Source organism: Manihot esculenta, chromosome 10, assembly GCF_001659605.2.
Source record: "Manihot esculenta cultivar AM560-2 chromosome 10, M.esculenta_v8, whole genome shotgun sequence".
NCBI lineage: Eukaryota > Viridiplantae > Streptophyta > Magnoliopsida > Malpighiales > Euphorbiaceae > Manihot > Manihot esculenta.
Window position 1 is genome coordinate 29,949,166 of NC_035170.2, and position 20,868 is coordinate 29,970,033.

The window sequence follows — 20,868 nt, forward strand, 5'->3', positions numbered from 1 at the left end:
ATCTGTCCATATTATTATATAGTATTAATTTAATTAATAATTTCTTTAAATTGTAAATTATTAATTTTTTTTTTCTCTCCAGTTATCTAAAACTATATCAATTAAGTTTCAACAGTGATAGAGTCAAACTGAATTAATAATTTAGTAAAAAAGATTAATAAAATTAAAACTAAACCGATTATTTATAATATTATATTATTTTAATAATATAATATTAATTTTAATTTTATTAGAGTGCTAAAAATATAATATAAAAAAATAAAATTTTATTAAAAAATTTTAATTTATAGAATCAAATTGAATTAAATTAATTTGATTCAAACGATTTTTATAAAAAATTAAATTAAATTTTTAATTTATCAAATTTAATTTAATTTAATTTTTAACCCAACAGATAAAAACTCTATTTACATTTAATTACTCTAATTTTAATAAATTTGCTTCCAATTAATCTAAACAAGATGGAATAATTAAAATAGGGAAAAAAGAAATTAATAAGATATATTGTATTAAATTGTGAAAATAGTTATTGAATTGAGTAACTGTAAGAATAAAAAATTATAATGACATATAATTTTAAATAAAAAAGTTAACGAAAAGGGTAAATAATAAAAACTTGAGTCCATTGATTTAATTTACAAATGAAATATAGTTCTGGGTCAGACATCATATAGGAAATATCAAATCTTTTTTAACATATGATTTTTCATTTTCAATTTTTTTAATATAAAATTCAGATTTATTTTTTAAAAAAAACAGAGAAAATAGCAAATTTTAAAAAATATTCATAATTTTCAAACTTATTTTTTTTTACAGAATTACATTATTTATTATAATAATACTAAATTATTAAGAATGTTATTGGTAATTTCAGTATTCATCATTGGTAATTTCAGTATTCACCATTCCCTCTCACTTTATATAAAGAAAAATTTAATATTTAGATTCATGATTGGATAAAATTAATTAATTTTTTAATTTTAAAAACTATATTCACATATTCTCAATATTTTAAAAAATCAACTAGTTAATTTTTACGTTAAATATTTTACTACTTAATTTTTATAATTTTAAAAAATTTATTAATTGAGCTTTTAAATTTTTAAAAAATTTATTAATTATTTTTCTGTATTAAGGATATTTTATATTTTTTTATAATATTTAACCATTAAAACTAACGAAACGACTCGCTATTAAATTTTTTAAAATATCAAAACTATTTTAATATATTTTTTAAAATTGAAATATTAATTTATGAATTTATTCATATTATAGAGATTAAATAATATTTATATATATATATATATATATATATATATATATTACATTATAAAAATAATAAGACTTCAAATGTACTTTTAAATTTATTTCAATATACTTATCCAGATTAAATTTATAATAACAGCCTTAAATTCACTTCCTAACATTTCAATATAACGAAATACTAAAATTAGTATTTGTGTCTACCGATAAAACACTAAGCAATGATGTCTTCTAAATTATTTTTTTGACTTTTCGATTAAAAAATAATATACAAAAAAGAAAACAAACGATATAGGTGGTAGATATCAATCAATAACTGCTCTTAATAAATAATTGAAATAGGTAAATTTAAAATGTAATTAAATGCTTAAAAATTATTATTTTAAATGTGATTTTATTTATTTTTATAAAATCCACGTAATCAGCTATTTAGGTCTGATCTAACCCATATTTAATCACAACTAAAATCTCTAATTATTTGAAATTCTTGTAGTTCCAGCGTTGAGCTACTGGAAGACGCCCGTGTGCTTGCATGCAAACCATCGCAACGTCTGCAGAGTTTCCAATAGCTGCACCGATGCCACTGGCTATGAGTCCGACACCAATCTTGCTTGTTAAATGCATGGTTTGGTTTGGGGATCTGTCCATTTTTGTTTCAAGATGTCGTAGAGTCTCATCTGGGTGGTGGAGTAGAGTGTCTGGCCGCAGAGCATGATGGCGGAAACAGTTAGAGAAAAGAGCGGTCACACCTTGCTGGATGATGCAAACACCGACAGCAATAGGACCCACACGAGGCGCTGGAATGGGTAATGATTGTTAGGCACATAAATGGCAGTCCTAGGGGTGGTGATGTGGAAAGCAAGAGCCGGGCGGAGCGTTTGGGCGGATCGGCGGCTGGATTCCTCGCATGAATTTCTCTTTGAAGTTCAATAGGGTGGGCGGATCGGCGGCAGGATTTCTCGCATGAATTTCTCTTTGAAGTTCACAAGCAAAGCAGCACACATACAAAATTCAATCGAGCAAAGCCAGTAAAACTATCGCTGAAAGGCACAAAGCATGCCTTTCCCTGCCATAAAGTCAGAGGAAGCCGATGTTGATTAGCACTCTATAATTAAACCATCTTAATGTCACAGAAAATAAAATTAATAATACATATATAAAAACTAATATACAAATTATACCAAAAATCAAAATTCATAAAAATTAAATTTAGCAATTATATTATAATTTATTGTTAACTTTTGTAATTCCAACTTAATTTTATTATAATAAAGTGAAAATATTTAATTTTATTATTTTAAATTTTAAATATAAATATGAATTAATATAAATTTTTTTTTTTTTCAATCAATAGGCTTTAGAAAATAAAAGGAGGGTATTGTGAACAATTTCCCCCTAGATGATCAGTTAAAGAAAAACAATGATATTTTATAGTTTACAAAGCATGACTTTAAGTTATTTTTTAATCTAATATAATTTTGATTTATATACCTTTTAAAGTTAGATTCAAAAAAATAATTTTAAGCTCAATTAAAATTGGATAATTAACTTAACTCAAACTTTTATATTTTTTAACTCAAAATTTTATTTTATTAAGTAAATTTAGAAAACACTTAACGATTTTATATATAAATATTTAATATATGATTATATATTACATTTTCACATAATTTGAAGTTTATAATTATTATTTTTTAAAAAATATTTTTTAGAGTTCATATGAATTATGTTATTACTTATTAATAAACTTAAATTATTTAAATTTTAACTAAATCAGTTAAAATTAGATTGAAAAATTAATTTTAAGTGAATGAAAATTGGTTAATTGACTTAGCTTAAATTTTTACATTTTTAACTCAAAATTCTATTTTTATTAAATAAATTCAAGAAAAATTTAATAAGTTAGGTCCAAATTAAATCCAAACCAAAATATCACCCATTACACTCAATCTAGAACCCAAAATATTAAATTAAAAAACCTGTAAAAACATCAAAAAAAATAAATTATATTATTTTCTTTATTTTATAATTTTTATTTATTTTTATTTATTATTTTAAAATTATTATTTAATAACCGCCGGGATTCCTCTACCCTGAGCGAAGCCGGGCTCAAGAGGAGAACAATAGCCTAAAGCCCATCAAGCCTTAAGCAAGATCGATCCAACGTTTTAAGCCTCGATCCGGACGCGCAGGGTAAGCTAGATCCACCGTGAGCCCGGAACCAATGAAAAGAAGTTCAGCTAAGTGAAGTGATGTAAGAAAGAACAGTAGACCCAATCACCTCGCAGTCCTGCCCACATGCGTACTGGAAAGAATTAAATGGCCGCCTCGTATGGAGAGGAGCCCTGACACATTTGTACGTACGGAGCTGAGTGACAGAGACGGCTAGTATTGTAATAGAGAGGCAGATATACATCACGAGGAGGAAAAAGGAAGCTCTCTTTTTCTCTTTTCTTCCTTCTTCTTCCTAGACTCCATTTTTTCTTTATTCTTCTCTCTGCAATTCTTGCCTATCCATACATACTACTCTAGTTCATAAAATCTGACTTCAACGTCGGAGAGTCTTCACAGGTGGCATCCCCAGTAGACCCCTGACCCTCTTTCTTCATTTTGCAGATTTTTTTCTCGAATCAAGTATTGAAAGACCCATATGATATATCAAAAAGAAAACCAGATCTATCAAATGGAGCAAGAAGAGAACTAGATTTATCATTATCTATTTCCTTTTTTCACACTATAATAATATATGAAATAATTATTATAATTTTATTTTATTTTTAAAAAAATTTTAAAATATTTTTTAGTATTTAATAAAATTTAATTTTTTAAAATGTATATAATTGAAAAATTAATAAAAAATTATTTTTCATAATATGTGTGAAAAATAGGGTGAATAAAATTTATAAAACGAAGAAAAAGATAATGAATAAATTGCTGAATTAACTTATCTCCTAATTTAAGACAAAGTTTAGTTAGATCTCGATCCTTGAATAAAAATAACATTACAATCAGGAATAAGCTGACGAAATTCTGAGAGAACGTTACCTAGGACTGGAAAGTGTTGACAACTATTAGAATCCATTTCAAGGTCCACGTCCGACCTATTTGAATCATACAGCCAAGAGTCTCCAAGAAACACCACTAACGAAAGCGCCTTGAGGATCTCAAATCACTGCCCCAAAACTCATTTTCCTGACTTGAATGGAAATCCCGAAGTCCAAATTACACTCATTTATTTATTTATTTAAAACCTTCTATTTTGCTTCCTTTTTATAGATTAAAAAATCTGTTTATGGTAAAAGAATCTCTTAATTTAAGAATCAGATTAGATTAATTTAAGAATCATTTTGAATCAAAGTTGATGATCGCTGGATTTCTTCACCCCGGTATAAAGGCCAGGCCCATGAAAACAGTCCATGATCCGAAGGTTTCAATATTCCCCTCGAGAGCCAGGTCCAGCCCGCTCAGTCACAGGGCCGGACTCCGCCTAGACTCCTCAATCAAACCGGCCCAAACCTCTCGGCCCAGTAATCAGGCCCTCACCCGACTCAACTTCAACCCTACCATTCAACCCAGCCCGGAAAGGGGAAAATGACCAAGATGCCCCGCTGGTAGGTCCTTCCGCATGCGTATCAGAGGAGAATCATACGTATCAGAGGATAATTAATGGCCGTTACGCATGGAGCAGGCGCCTGACACATCCGTACATACGGAGCTAGGCGATAGAAGACAGCTAGCATTGTGGCAGAGAGACAGATATATATATCACGGTAGAGGCCACGCAGAGGGGGGCTCTCATCTTCTTCTTCTTTCTCCTTCCTGGACACCATTTTTATTCTTTCTGTAACCCTTGCCTAAATATATTACTCTGAGCCATAAAATCTGACTTGAGCGTCGGAGGGCCTCTGCCGGGGCACACCCGGTAGGCCCCTGACCTTTCTTTCTTATTTTACAGGTCCCTTCACAAGGAAGAACATGGAGAGATCCACCAGGGAGCCCAGCAAGAAGGGACCCAGAAGAAAACCAGATCTATCATGGACCAGGAAGAGGAAAATATTTATCAAATGGCGCCGTCTGTGGGAACGAAGGGGACCTTTTCGTCACCGGAGTTCCTAAATCCACCCATTGAGATCCACATGGAGGTATGAAAGCTTATACGAAAAAGAAAGCTGGAGATTTACAGTAACCCAGCTGAAAAGAAAGACCCAGCTGGTTTAAGAATATCTTGACAGTCTCTTAATCTTCATTTTCCTACCCTCGTTGTTTATTTTAACATTTATTAAATATTATTACTACTAACTTTTTCTTTGAGATCTGACGAGATGAAACTTCAGATCGAAGTGCTTGCCTGTAAGTATAAATTTTAATTTTTTCTGTAAAAAGAAGAAAGAATGCATAATATACATATTTGTTGAAATTGTGAGGTCGGCCGTATATATATATTGTAAGGGTTAGATGGGCAGGTTGGCTGTAAGATTCCAAGTTAAAAAAAAATAAATAAATAAAAATAATATATTGATCAAGCACAATTTAGCCACATTTTTATTATCTCTTTTATTGCTTATTTACACATTTTCTAGCTTAATTTATAGTTTTTATATTGTTTTTACAGAAAAGGAAGAATCTGGAAAATGGGAGAAAAAGTGCAGAAAATTTGCAAAAGGATGATTTGCCCAGTGATTTGCCCAAAAATCTGCTCCAATCACTGCCCAGATCAAGCTAAAACAGATACCCAAATCAACAGACAGCAGTGACATGGGCAGGCGATTTGACCAAGACAATCGAGGATCACTGGCCAAATCACTCGCAGAGGCATAGAGGACTGACTCACAGAGAAGCGATTTGCCCAGTGATTTGCCCAAGAAACTGGTCAAATCGCCGGGCAAATCACTTTGACAGCAGAAAATTACAGCAGAGCGGGAAAATGGACAGCAAACAGAAATCCGAATTTTCAGAAGTCCAAATCCAATCCAATCACTTCCAGCACTTATCCAAGAGCCACGAAAGAGCTTCTCATCCAAGGAAATCCAATTGCAATTAAATTTAACATCAAAAGAGGAGTCCAACACCAAATCAAAAAGGGATTTCAAAACCCTAGATGAGAGAATTCTTCAGCTATAAAAGGAGGACTTCCAAACCAGAAAATCATCTTCTGATCAGCACCTTCTCCCTCGCCAGAAACTCTTCAGCTGTTCTTTCTTTTTCTTTCTTTTCATCTTTTGTGTATTTTAGTCACCATGAGTGGCTAAACTCATTATTTTCTAGTTGAAATTGAGAATATTCAGATTTGTGATGAATTGGGAGGTTTAATACTCCATTGTTGAACTCTTGTTTGTTTTAATATTTATGCAATCTGATCTTTTCTATAAATATTACTTTGCTTTTAGAATCAATAAGGGCCCATTGCTTTTAATTTGCTTAAGTAATATTGTTTGAATGATTTAGGTCCGTAATTGCTTAGGTTGTTCAAATACACATTTAATCAGGTTGCATAATCTAAACTTGACCACGCGGTTGGCAAGGATAGAATTGGGTTTCTCTAAGTCTTAATGCAATCAACAGTTGTTCGATGCTATAATGCCCCAAGGACGTTCATTGGCAACTTGTTGATTAGTGTTTGATTAGCGAACGTTTCCTAATCAAACTAGAACTAAGGAGGAATTTGGATTGTGAGAAGCGTCTTCCACAACCAAAACTAATTTATTGAAATCAAATAGGAGTCTTTAATAATCAATGATCAATTCTGAACAAACTGAATTAGACTCACACTTCAGCTAGAATCTCTTTCTCATTGGAATTCCTTTTCAATTAAATTATTGTTCTCTTTTGCTTTTAGATTTTAACTCATCAAAACAAACCCCCATCTTTTACTTATTTGTTATTACTTGCCTTAGTCATTATTAGGAAGATACTTGGTGTCAATTCCCTGTGGTTCGACCCTATTGCCACTATCTACAAATTTATTTGTTGATCGTTTAATAGGTTTATTTTTGACGGCTTCGACAACCGCCTATCAAAAATTGGCGCCGTTGCCGGGGAAATGATTAAAACTAACGTATTTTCCCTTTATGACCAGGTCTGGCCGCAAAGACACTCTTCTTTACGACCCTGAGATTGAGAAAACTGCCAAGCACTTAAGGAAGCAAGCAAATTTGAGGAACCAAGCCTCAAAGGCATCTTCATCAGCAACACCATCTCACAGAGCTGTTACTACACCTGCTGATTTTTCTGCACCAGCAAATTCACCTACTTCTGCACCAACTGAAGCACTTGCTGTCACATCTGCCCCTGCTGCAGAAATTTTTGCACCAGCAGACTCGCCTACAGCCACTACTGATTTTGCACCAGAAACTGAGTTCCAGGTTATGGCAGAAAATCCAGCTATGGCAGCACCACCTGCTGCACGTGTTGAAGCTGAAAATCAAGCCAGAAACTTGCTTATCCAAGTACCTCAGCCACGGGAAAGAACCCTCGGAGAGCTAGATGAACCAGAAGGAGACCAAGCGCCCTTATGCATTGAGTATCCCCCATTGACAGCACCTTTTGAGCTCAAGACAGGTCTGATCCATCTCCTGCCCAAATTCAGAGGCTTAGAAAATGAAGATCCTCACAAGCATTTGAAGGCATTCCATGTGGTGTGCTCCACCTTGAGACCCCAAGGTATTCCAGAAGAGGATATCAAGCTTAGAGCCTTCCCTTTTTCCCTTGACGACTATGCCAAGGAATGGCTATTTTACTTACCACCTGGATCCATCACATCATGGGCTGATATGGTAAGAACATTCTTGAGGAAATTCTTCCCAACTTCAAAAGCCATAGGCATCCGTCGAGAAATAAGTGGCATAAAGCAAAAGCACTCTGAAAACTTGTATGAATACTGGGAAAGGTTCAAAAGGCTGTGCACAAGCTGCCCTCAACATGATATTTCTGACAAATCTCTCATTCATTACTTCTATGGAGGTTTGCTACCCTCAGAAAGAAAATTTATTGACGCAGCCTGTGGAGGATCAATTGAGAAAAAATCAGCTCGAGAAATGAGAGACTTAATTTCTACCATGGCTGCAGCTTCTCAGCAGTTTGGAGATCAAGAGCAGCCATCAAGGAGAGTGAATGAGGTGAGTACATCTGATTTGGCATCCCAAATTTCTGATCTCACCAATGCTGTCCGCAGCCTTGTTGTGGGTCAAACCCAACAAGTCCAGCAAATTCAGCAGCCCAAGACATGTGGAATATGTGCCAACAACCACCCTACTGATCTATGTCCTTCCCTTCAAGAGGAGGACCAGCAAGTCAATGCTATTGGAGGCTTTAATGGGCAAAGAAGGTATGATCCCTATGCAAATACTTATAATCCAGGTTGGAGGGACCATCCAAATTTCAGTTATGCAAGGGGACAGCAATATCCAAGCCACCAGCAAAGAAACCAAGCACAAGCTGCACCTCAGAATTCTAATGCATCTCTTGAAGAGATTGTGAAAAATTTGGCAAATACTGTGCAGAATCTTGAGAAACAAATGGGGCAAATGGCTTCATCCTTAAACAAAATTGAATCACAAGGAAAGCTACCTTCCCAAACTGAGATAAATCCAAGGCAAAATGCTAGTGCCATCACATTGAGGAGTGGAAAGGAGTTGCAAGACAATAGGGCTGAAAAAATGCAAAAACAGGGCATGGAAGAAATTCTGCCAGAAAGTAATCAGGGCAGTGATTTGCCCAGTTTGCTTGTAGAAACAGACCCGATCGCTGGGCAAACTAAGCTGTCCAGCAGTGATTTGCCCAATTCTCCAGAGAAGGCAGAAAGTGATTTGCCCAAATCAACAGACCAGGCAGAATCAAGTCAAAGGCAGAAACAGCAACCTATGGAGAAATTCAAGGTACCTCCTCCCTTCCCAAAGAGATTTGCAAGGTCCCAAAAGGAGAAAGAGGAAAAAGAGATATTGGAGACACTTCGCAAAGTGGAAATTAACATTCCCCTACTTGATGCTGTGAAGCAAATTCCAAGGTATGCCAAATTCCTCAAAGAGCTATGCACAAACCGAAGGAAACTTGCTAAACGTGAGAAGGTAAGCGTGGGGGAGTGTGTTTCAGCTGTCATCCAAAGGAAACTACCAGTCAAATGCAAGGATAGAGGAATGTTTGCGGTTTCATGCAAAATAGGCAATGTGGGAATAAAGAAGGCCATGTGTGACCTTGGAGCTTCAATAAATGTCATGCCTCTGTCTATTTTTAACTTGTTAAATGCAGGTACACTCAAAAGCACCAGCATTGTGATCCAATTAGCTGACCGGTCCATTGTCTACCCCAAAGGAGTGCTTGAAGATGTGTTGGTGCAAGTGGACCAATTAGTCTTTCCAGCAGATTTTTATGTTATTGACATGGAGGAAGACAAGAGCAACACCACCTCTGATATCCTACTTGGGAGACCATTCTTGAGCACAGCAAGAACAAAAATTGATGTGCATGATGGCACATTGACTATGGAGTTTGAAGGGGAAGTTATCAAATTTAATGTTTATGATGCCATGAAATTCCCCAATGATGTTTCTCATGTTTATGGACTTGATGTTATTGATGATTTAAGCCAAGAAGTTTTTGATTTTGATCAAGAAAACTTACTTTATGAAGGTCTTTGCAGGAGAGAAGAAGTGGACAGCAACATCTCTGAAGCAGACAAAACAGCAGACTGCTGTAACTTGCTAGGTATGAGTGATTTGCCCAGTGATTTGCCCAAAAATCTGCTCAAATCACAGCTCAAATCGGACAGTATGCAGACAGAAAACCAGCAGACAGAGGATGCACCAGATCTGAAACCTTTGCCTAACCACCTCAAATATGCCTACTTGGGAGCTGGAAATACACTTCCAGTAATCATTTCCAACCAGCTCAGCCAAGAAGAAGAGAAAAAGCTCCTGGATGTGTTGATGAAACACAAGAAGGCAATTGGGTGGACATTGGAGGACATAAAGGGTATCTCACCATCAACATGCATGCATAGGATTCTCATGGAGGATGAATGCAAACCTGTTCGTGAGGCACAAAGAAGGCTGAATCCACCTATGATGGAGGTTGTAAAGAAGGAGATTGTGAAGCTCCTAGACATTGGGGTAATCTACCCCATTTCTGACAGTAAATGGGTGAGTCCCATCCATGTGGTACCAAAGAAGACCGGGATTACCATTGTCCCTAATTCTGAAGGAGAGCTAGTACCCACTCGTGTGCAAAATGGGTGGAGAGTTTGCATGGACTACAGGAAACTCAACACAGCCACAAGGAAGGATCACTTTCCCTTGCCCTTCATGGACCAAATGCTTGAGAGACTTGCTGGAAAAAGCCATTACTGCCTCCTTGATGGATATTCTGGATTTTATCAAATCCCCGTTGCACCAGAAGATCAAGAGAAGACCACTTTCACATGCCCATTTGGCACATTCGCATTTAGGAGGATGCCCTTCGGTCTTTGCAATGCACCAGCCACTTTCCAAAGGTGCATGATGAGCATTTTTTCTGATTATGTGGAGAAGATCATTGAAGTCTTCATGGATGACTTTACTGTGTATGGCAACTCATTTCATGAATGCCTAGCCAACTTGGAAAAGATACTTCAAAGGTGTTTGGAGACAAACTTGGTTCTCAACTATGAGAAGTGCCACTTTATGGTCAGCCATGGCTTAATCTTAGGCCATATTGTTTCAGCAAAAGGGATTGAGGTGGACAAAGCCAAAATCGACACCATCAAAAATCTGCCCTACCCAACCAGCATTAGGGAGATTCGATCATTCCTTGGACATGCTGGTTTTTACAGGAGGTTTATCAAGGATTTTTCTAAAATAACTCAGCCTCTTTGCAGATTGTTACAGCAGGATGTACCATTCAACTTTGATGACAGCTGCAAATCAGCCTTTGATTTGATCAAATCACTCCTAATTTCTGCCCCAGTCATCCAGCCACCTGATTGGACCATTCCATTTGAGATCATGTGTGATGCCAGCAACTTTGCTATAGGTGCAGTATTGGGACAGCGCATAGGTAACTCTCCTCATGTCATTCATTATGCCTCACGCACCCTAGATGCTGCACAATGCAACTATTCCACCACAGAAAAAGAATTGCTGGCTGTTGTGTTTGCATTGGAGAAGTTTAGACCCTACCTACTTGGGACAAAGGTGATTATATACTCAGATCATGCTGCACTAAGGTACTTAATCAAGAAAAAGGAGTCCAAACCTAGGCTGGTGAGATGGATACTGCTGTTACAAGAGTTTGATTTGGAGATCCGTGACAAGAAAGGCAAGGAGAACCTTGTAGCTGATCACCTCAGCAGAATTCTGACTGAGATGGAGACATGCCCCATCAATGAGACCTTCCCTGATGAGCACCTCTTTGCTGTCCAAGAAGAGGAACCATGGTATGCTGATATTGTCAATTTCCTTGCCATAGGTGATTTGCCTACTGATTTGCCCAAACACATAAGAGACAAGATCAAGAAAGAGGCAAGGTATTATGTGTGGGATGAGCCCTACCTATGGAAGCATTGTGCAGACCAAGTCATAAGGAGATGCATCCCAAACCATGAGATCACTTCTGTCCTAACTTTCTGCCACTCCTACAGCTGTGGAGGTCACTTTGGGCCACGCAAGACAGCCTTGAAAGTCCTTGAAAGTGGATTATTTTGGCCTAACATATTTAGAGATGCTTATTTATTTTGTAGGTCATGTGCAAGATGCCAACAAACAGGAAACCTTGGCAAAAGAAGTGAAATGCCTCAAGCACCCATCATGGTGTGTGAAATCTTTGACATATGGGGCATTGACTTCATGGGACCATTCCCACCTTCCTTTGGCAACACCTACATACTTCTTGCTGTGGATTATGTGTCCAAGTGGATTGAGGCCAAAGCAACAAGAGCTGATGATGCCAAAACAGTGTGTGAATTTGTAAAGTCCCACATTTTCTCAAGATTTGGACTGCCCAAGGCAATAATCAGCGACCGAGGCACCCATTTTTGCAACAAGGTGGTAGAAACTCTCCTAAAGAAGCACCATGTCATCCATAGAACCTCTACTGCCTATCATCCTCAAACAAATGGGCTAGCTGAAGTATCAAACAGGGAGATAAAGTCCATCTTGGAGAAAACGGTCTGCCCAAATCGAAAGGACTGGAGTACACGCCTCAATGATGCATTATGGGCATATAAAACAGCATATAAGACTCCAATTGGGATGTCTCCATATAGGCTGATTTATGGGAAAGCATGCCATCTACCTGTGGAACTTGAACATAAAGCCTATTGGGCTGTGAAGAGCTGTAATCTTGATGAAAAAGAAGCTGGAGTTAACAGAAAATTACAGATTCAAGAGCTTGAGGAGATTAGGCGTGATGCATATGAAGCTTCATGGGATTATAAAGCAAGGACCAAAGCTTTCCATGACAAGAACATCTCCAGAAAACACTTCCAGGTTGGTGATAAGGTTTTGCTCTTTGATTCCAGGTTCAAATTATTCCCTGGAAAGCTTCGGTCTAGGTGGATTGGGCCATTTTTGGTTGAGCATGTTTATCCACATGGAGCTGTTGACATACGGAGTCCACAAACAAGCAAAGTTTTCAAAGTTAATGGGCATCGTTTGAAGAGATTCTATGAAGGTTTTACTGTCCATGTTGTGGAGGAGGTTCCCTTGGATCCCCCTTCCCAAGACTGCTGAGCAAGACACTGAAGTCCAGCCCAAGACAGAAAACAGGGCGCTACTGGGAGGCAGCCCAGAGGCAGTGATTTGCCCAGTGATTTGCCCAATACTTGCCCAAATCGCTGGGCAAATCGACTGAATGTACCATAATCACAAGTGATTGGGGTAGTGATTTGCCCAATTGCCCAGATAAACTGACCAGATCACCGGTCCAATCGCAAGATCAAGCACGTCATCAGCAAAAGGCGTGAACAGTACCAGTACAGCAATTGCAAAAGAAGAGTGATCTGGCCCAGTGATTTGCCCACTGCTTGCCCAAATCACTGGGCAAACCACCATGTCAATAATCAAGAGGGCCAGCATTAAATGATCAGGGCAGATTCACATACCCAAATCACTTTAAGTAGTCTTTTCTTTTATATTTTATTCTTTTACTTTTTACGCTAACTACTGTTTCCTCTTCTTCTTCTTCGAGCTTTCTCTTCTCCGACCACCACTCAGCCACCGGCAAACCCAAGACCACCATGGTAAGAATCAAGATGAGGGCCACCGGCGGACCATTCATGTGGAAGAAATTAGGGCTACCCAAACCACCCACTCCCTCTGACAGTGACGATGAAGCGTGGGACGCACCTCCTCCGGCCACCATCAACACCGAGACACCACCGGCCACAAGCACAGGAACAGGACGCACCGATTCACCGGCCGTCCAGATATATCGCCGGCAAAAGAAACAACAAAGAACGCCGCCACCACCATCCACAACAGCCTCGACGGCCAACCCTGCCGGCGAAATACTGCCTGAATCCACCACTTCCTCCAGCCACGGCCAGAAACGGCCAAGAACTCAGTCGCCACCTCCACCGCCGAGATCAGAGCTAGAACCACAAACCGCCATTGCCACACATCCCACAGTTCACGAGGAAGGCGGTGCGCCCAGTAATTTGCCCACTGATGCCACCACTAATGAGCCCACTGATGCGCCCAGCAATCTGCCCACTGATACCACCAGCGCTTTGCCCAATGATACGCCCACTGGTGCGCCCACAGACTTACAAAGTGATGAGCCTAGCGATGTGCCCAGCGACACACTCAGTGATGTGCCCAGCAATTTGCCCAGCGATTTGCCCAGGCCAGCACACCCAGATCACATCGTCAAAGCACTGACATTCAATAAAATTTCTGAGCGCACCAGGCTGCTTAAAATCTCATCCCTACCATATCACCCAGGTAAGCAAATCCATCATGCCACCCTTGGAGCACTGAGACTCCATTCCCAGGTACGTTCTCTAATTTCTGCTATTGGCTGGGACTCCTTCTTTTTCCTGCGCATGCCCTCTTTCCTGGAACTCACACAGGAGTTCTTCACTACATTTTATTTTGATAAACCTGCCATGCACAACATACACACACCAGGAACTATTGGATTTAGGTTACTGGGGAAGCGATTTCGCTTATCCCTGCAGGAATTCGGCATAGCCATGGGCTGTGAATGCCCACAGTCCACCTGGGACTTCCCTGCTGAGTTTGATCCAAGCTCTGTGTACTTGGAGTTGAGTGATAATCCACCAGAACCATACTCACCCACTAGGTCCAAGGACCTATACCTCAGCAACCCCAGTCTGAAATACCTTCACAGGTTCCTGGCATACACATTCTCTGGGAGGAAGGATGCTTCCAACATCCTGACCAGAACTGAGTTATATATTCTTTGGTGCATGCACACACATAGGAAAATACATCTGGGATACTGGGTTGCCACCCAATTATCTAGCATCATTCAGTATAACAGGCCACTGATTTTTGGCCCCTTGATCACTGCCATTGCAGTGAATCTAAAACTTTTGCACCCAGCATATACTGACCTCTCCCCCACCCCCAAAACAACCCCCTTGGACCTACGCACATTGGATGATATGGGGTTGCTTTGTAAGGTGGGGGATGTTTTTTCCATTGCACCTGCAGGTCCAGTAACGCCACGCCATGAGCGTGTTTTCAGGAGGAAGAAAGCCACCATAAGCACCACCACCCAGCAGCCAGCCACTATAACAGCCCCTGCAGAAGAGACAACACAAGCAATAGGGCAGGAACCTGCAAATGAACCACATCCAGCAGCCCCCCAGCAGGATGCTCCTCAGCCACCTGAAGACGAAGCCCCCAACCAGACAGTAGAGGCTCGTCTCAGTAGGATTGAAGAACGAATGCAAAGGATGGAGCACTTGTTGGACCTGCTGGTGGACCATTTTCTGCCCCAGCACCATGACAGATAGCAATCTGCCCAGTGATTTGCCTAGTACTTGCTCAAGTCACTGGTCAAATCACCCCCAGGCCAGGAAATATCTTTCCCTTTTCTCCTTCATTTTTCTATATGTTTATTCACACATTGAGGACAATATGTGGGATAGGTGTGGGGGTACTGGAGAGTATTTATTCAATGATCACACCACATTTTTACCTTTTTGATTTCTTTTTGTTTCTTTTTGTTTCTTTTTGCATTATTTTTACCCTTTTTTTGCACACACACAGAATTTTGTAGCTAATTGCTTTACTCAACATAGTTAACAAGGTTGAAAGAGTGCCCTTATCTCATGACCCCATTGATTTGCCACCCCTTTAAGCCTAAATTGAATCATTCACAGTATGTTACCTTCACTTAGGGAGTTTTTCTCTTGAATTGAATCCTTAAATTTGCTAAGGTCAAGGGAAATAAAAATACAAATACATGCAAACACAAAGTTAGTGTAACTCCCTATGAGCTGATTTGCCCAAACTATCATGACAAACCAGCACAAATCACAAACTTGTTCCAATGGTCTAAGACTATGAACTGTGCCTAAAAGCCACTTGGACAAGTGACTGACTGAGTAACCGGGGGTGTATCACCCATGTACACAATCGCGTAAAAAGGTCAGTAACTTTTTCAAGCAAATAAGTTTCGATGGTCTAGACTATGAACAGAGCTAATAGCCACTTGAACAAGTGACTAACTGAGTAACCGGGGGTGTATCACCCATGTGCACAATCGCGTAAAAAGGTTAGTGACTTTTTCAGGCAAGGATAAGAATAAGTGCTGCTGAAAATAAAAACAAAAAGAAATAGAGAAGGAAAGGGGCAAGTCACTCCTAGGGGTTGCATTAAACCTAACATAAAAGAATAAGCATGATTGAATCAAAAACCTTTCCCTTGACCATGGTAGGTAAAAGGAAACAAGGAAAGGAGAGGATGACCTTAGTGCATGTACTCTATACTGTGATAATTCAGGTTAGGAGTCTAGGGGGGGCTGATTAAGTGGTGTTTAGGTTCTAAGGAAAAAGGGGGCTTGATTGGCTAAGTTATTTGTTGCTTGAGGACAAGCAAAAAGCTAGGTGTGGGGGTATTTGATCAAGCACAATTTAGCCACATTTTTATTATCTCTTTTATTGCTTATTTACACATTTTCTAGCTTAATTTATAGTTTTTATATTGTTTTTACAGAAAAGGAAGAATCTGGAAAATGGGAGAAAAAGTGCAGAAAATTTGCAAAAGGATGATTTGCCCAGTGATTTGCCCAAAAATCTGCTCCAATCACTGCCCAGATCAAGCTAAAACAGATACCCAAATCAACAGACAGCAGTGACATGGGCAGGCGATTTGACCAAGACAATCGAGGATCACTGGCCAAATCACTCGCAGAGGCATAGAGGACTGACTCACAGAGAAGCGATTTGCCCAGTGATTTGCCCAAGAAACTGGTCAAATCGCCGGGCAAATCACTTTGACAGCAGAAAATTACAGCAGAGCGGGAAAATGGACAGCAAACAGAAATCCGAATTTTCAGAAGTCCAAATCCAATCCAATCACTTCCAGCACTTATCCAAGAGCCACGAAAGAGCTTCTCATCCAAGGAAATCCAATTGCAATTAAATTTAACATCAAAAGAGGAGTCCAACACCAAATCAAAAAGGGATTTCAAAACCCTAGATGAGAGAATTCTTCAGCTATAAAAGGAGGACTTCCAAACCAGAAAATCATCTTCTGATCAGCACCTTCTCCCTCGCCAGAAACTCTTCAGCTGTTCTTTCTTTTTCTTTCTTTTCATCTTTTGTGTATTTTAGTCACCATGAGTGGCTAAACTCATTATTTTCTAGTTGAAATTGAGAATATTCAGATTTGTGATGAATTGGGAGGTTTAATACTCCATTGTTGAACTCTTGTTTGTTTTAATATTTATGCAATCTGATCTTTTCTATAAATATTACTTTGCTTTTAGAATCAATAAGGGCCCATTGCTTTTAATTTGCTTAAGTAATATTGTTTGAATGATTTAGGTCCGTAATTGCTTAGGTTGTTCAAATACACATTTAATCAGGTTGCATAATCTAAACTTGACCACGCGGTTGGCAAGGATAGAATTGGGTTTCTCTAAGTCTTAATGCAATCAACAGTTGTTCGATGCTATAATGCCCCAAGGACGTTCCTTGGCAACTTGTTGATTAGTGTTTGATTAGCGAACGTTTCCTAATCAAACTAGAACTAAGGAGGAATTTGGATTGTGAGAAGCGTCTTCCACAACCAAAACTAATTTATTGAAATCAAATAGGAGTCTTTAATAATCAATGATCAATTCTGAACAAACTGAATTAGACTCACACTTCAGCTAGAATCTCTTTCTCATTGGAATTCCTTTTCAATTAAATTATTGTTCTCTTTTGCTTTTAGATTTTAACTCATCAAAACAAACCCCCATCTTTTACTTATTTGTTATTACTTGCCTTAGTCATTATTAGGAAGATACTTGGTGTCAATTCCCTGTGGTTCGACCCTATTGCCACTATCTACAAATTTATTTGTTGATCGTTTAATAGGTTTATTTTTGACGGCTTCGACAACCGCCTATCATATATATATATATATATATATGTAGAAATAGCAGGAGTGGAAAGAGCTCGAGCTGCCAAAGACGCGCCGACCTGAGGAGGAAGCTGCTAGTCTGGTCAAGACCCGACAAATGAGGTCGGGGTGATGTGGAAATAGACCAGATAGACAGACATGATGGTGCTAAAGGCGCGCCGACCTGATGAAGAAGTCGCTGGTCTGGTCAAGCTCCAACAAGTGAGGTCGTCGCGATACCGAATTGGACCAGATATGAGGGCATGATGGAGCTGACACCACGTCTGCAAGGGAAGAAACCACAGCCTTCAAGAATTAAAGCAGACACCACCACCAGATAATCAACTTTTGAGTGGGAAGGCTCCAGCAGACCACGCTCAACAGGTCGGAGGAAAAGCTCAGGCAAGTCGGAAAAGCGAAATGGGAAAGAACGACTTCAACAAACCAACAAGAGATTCCCAATAAACATCGCGAACCCGACTGGGCATTGAACCACATGAATAAATCAGCTCATGCTTAATAGTTGACGGACCCAAGCTTGAGAGTGAAATCGTGAAGTCAGATAGATGTAAGCTTGGGGTCAAAGCTATGTTGGAGGATGATCCCGCATTCCTGGTCGGATGGCCAGACTGCCCTCATGATTTGAATCAGCAAGTTAGTGGGTCAGAATAGCAAGACAGGAAGGAGCTCGGCAAATCCGACGACCACAGCGATAGATTGCTCGTTCAGGTCGGATCCGTGCTCGAGCTCAGAATTGTGATCGAGCTCAAAGCCGTGTTTGTGGAAAGCTGGCGAAGCAAAAAGGTGGCTCTGTCATCGGCAAATTCGACGACCACAGCGATAGATTGCTCGTTCCGATCGGATCCCTGCTCGAGCTCAGATCTGTGATTGAGGTCGGAGCCGTATTTGAGATCGGGCTCACAATTCAGGTCGGATAAAAATGATCGTCGCGTCCAGCGCCGCTCTCTGCTGCGGTTCGCGTAATGCCGTCAGTCAGACCTTCCTAGATCCTTTAACTACGGCCTCCTTGACCAGTACTGGTCCTCCACTGTACTCGACTCCCACATTAGCTACGACCCAGATCACTCCCAGATTTATGGGTACAAAAGCTCCAAATTCCCTCCATATCCCGAGAACCCATTGATCAAGCAGTACAGTGCGGAGTACTGTATGACGGGGGACCTGATGACCCTCGAGCATTTGAGGACTTAATCGTTTGCGAAAAGGATAATTGATGTTGATCCGGCTGATGTCGTCCCTGTACCCTTTTTCGCGACACTGAGTGCGGAGATGGAGCTTGGGAGAGGAAAGAGCACGTTTCGGAGGAAGGCAGGCAATGAGAATTACAAAAGGCAGAAGGAGGAAATTGAATTTGTGAAGGGAAGTGGAGAATTTGACTCTGCATATAAGGTGTTCGATAAAATGAATAAGAAAATATTGTTGCTTGGACTCTGCTAATAGCTAGGCTTCAACAATTTGGCTATTCCAGAGATGCTATTCACCTTTTTATAACACTGGTTTTGGACGGATATTCAACAGATAGATATACAATGAGTGGGGTTGTTTCTGCATGTGCAGAATTGGGATTATTATCAGCTGGGCAACAGTTGCATTCTTGGGCCATAAAATCAGGCTTGGTTTTGGACGTTTGTGTTGGCTGTAGTTTGGTGGATATGTATGCAAAGTGCACAAGAGATGAATCTATGGGTGATTCTAAGAAGGTTTTCGATCGGATGTCAGATCATAATGTTATGTCTTGGACTGCAATTATTACGGGATTTGTGCAAAGTGGAGGGTGTGATAAGGAAGCTATTGAATTATTTCTTGAAATGATTGGGGGAAGAGACAGGGACACACCATTGCTGCTTAGGCTACTGATTGCTGTTTTCCCATTCTTGGACTGGGTTAAGTTACTATTTTGATTCTATTTTTCCCTGGCTTGTAAAAATTATACAACCTGTTCGCTTACAAATTTTTACAGAGAATCATGAGCAATCCTATGCATAGAAGGAAGCATAAATAACCCATGCTTGTGGTGCATAAGACACAACCAATGATCAACGAGCAGAAGAATACACCAGCTTGGTTCCTGGAAAGAACCTGTAAATGATACTGAATTTTTTAGCTGCAGGTTATTTAATTCTATTCCTTTGCAAGAAGGGCACCCGTGATGGTCTTGTTTCAACAATTAAACTCACGATCAGACGTAGGTATTCTATGGCATGATGGCGACCGCTGACAACCAAGGACAACGAAGCCCAATAGTTGTTTAAGCTGTCTCCGACCCAACATCAAAGCAGGGAGATTTTTCTAATGATGAAGATAGGACCATCTCTAACCTTTATCCCAACATTGGAAGGAGCTCTGAAAAAGCAAATAGACGAGGTCGGCGAACCATGATTAGAGGGCTCCAAAAGATTGTAAAGCCATGAATTACACAGAGCTGGTCACGCATGGCCTCAGAAAGAGGACAACAGATCGAACGATCCCAGTGAAGCTATAAGGCTGCAGTGGGACAAAACAACAGAAAAACACGAGTGAAGAGCTCGGACTACAGCAGGTCGACCAAACACTAAAATTATCAATCTTTCAAGATTGAGTTTGAGGGGACCGGAGTAAAATGACGCGTCAACACAACTCATACAAAAGTGGTCAACGTGGCTCTTAAATGCTGGGAGGTAGGTACCCAAATCCTTTATAAATATTACAACAATGCCATCGTAAATGATTTTCTAAAATTAGCTTACCCACAATCTACTCCTCCTGCAAATAATTAATTACTAATCATCGTCACAACCAGATATACTTTAAAATCAAGAATCTTCTACTTTACTTTCACTTTATGGTTTTGCAGTTATTATTAATTTTAGAACTATAAAGTGTAAATAATACTTAATCATTTTACAATAGTTTACATATTCCAACACAATATTTTATCAAAGTGAAAATTGAAAAATCCTGAAGAAATTTACACATGCAAAAATATTGTTCATTGCATCTCTAAAAATTGCATGAGTTAATACTTGCATGTACCTGAAAAATGAAACCAAGGGAC

General features: G+C 39.1%; 1 protein-coding gene across 1 annotated transcript in view; it reads right to left on the minus strand.

Moving 5' to 3' along the window:
- LOC110624687 (putative disease resistance RPP13-like protein 1) overlaps positions 1-20,868 on the minus strand; it is a 91,390-nt gene that overhangs the window by 50,146 nt on the left and 20,376 nt on the right. The gene's annotated exons all lie outside the window — the stretch shown is intronic.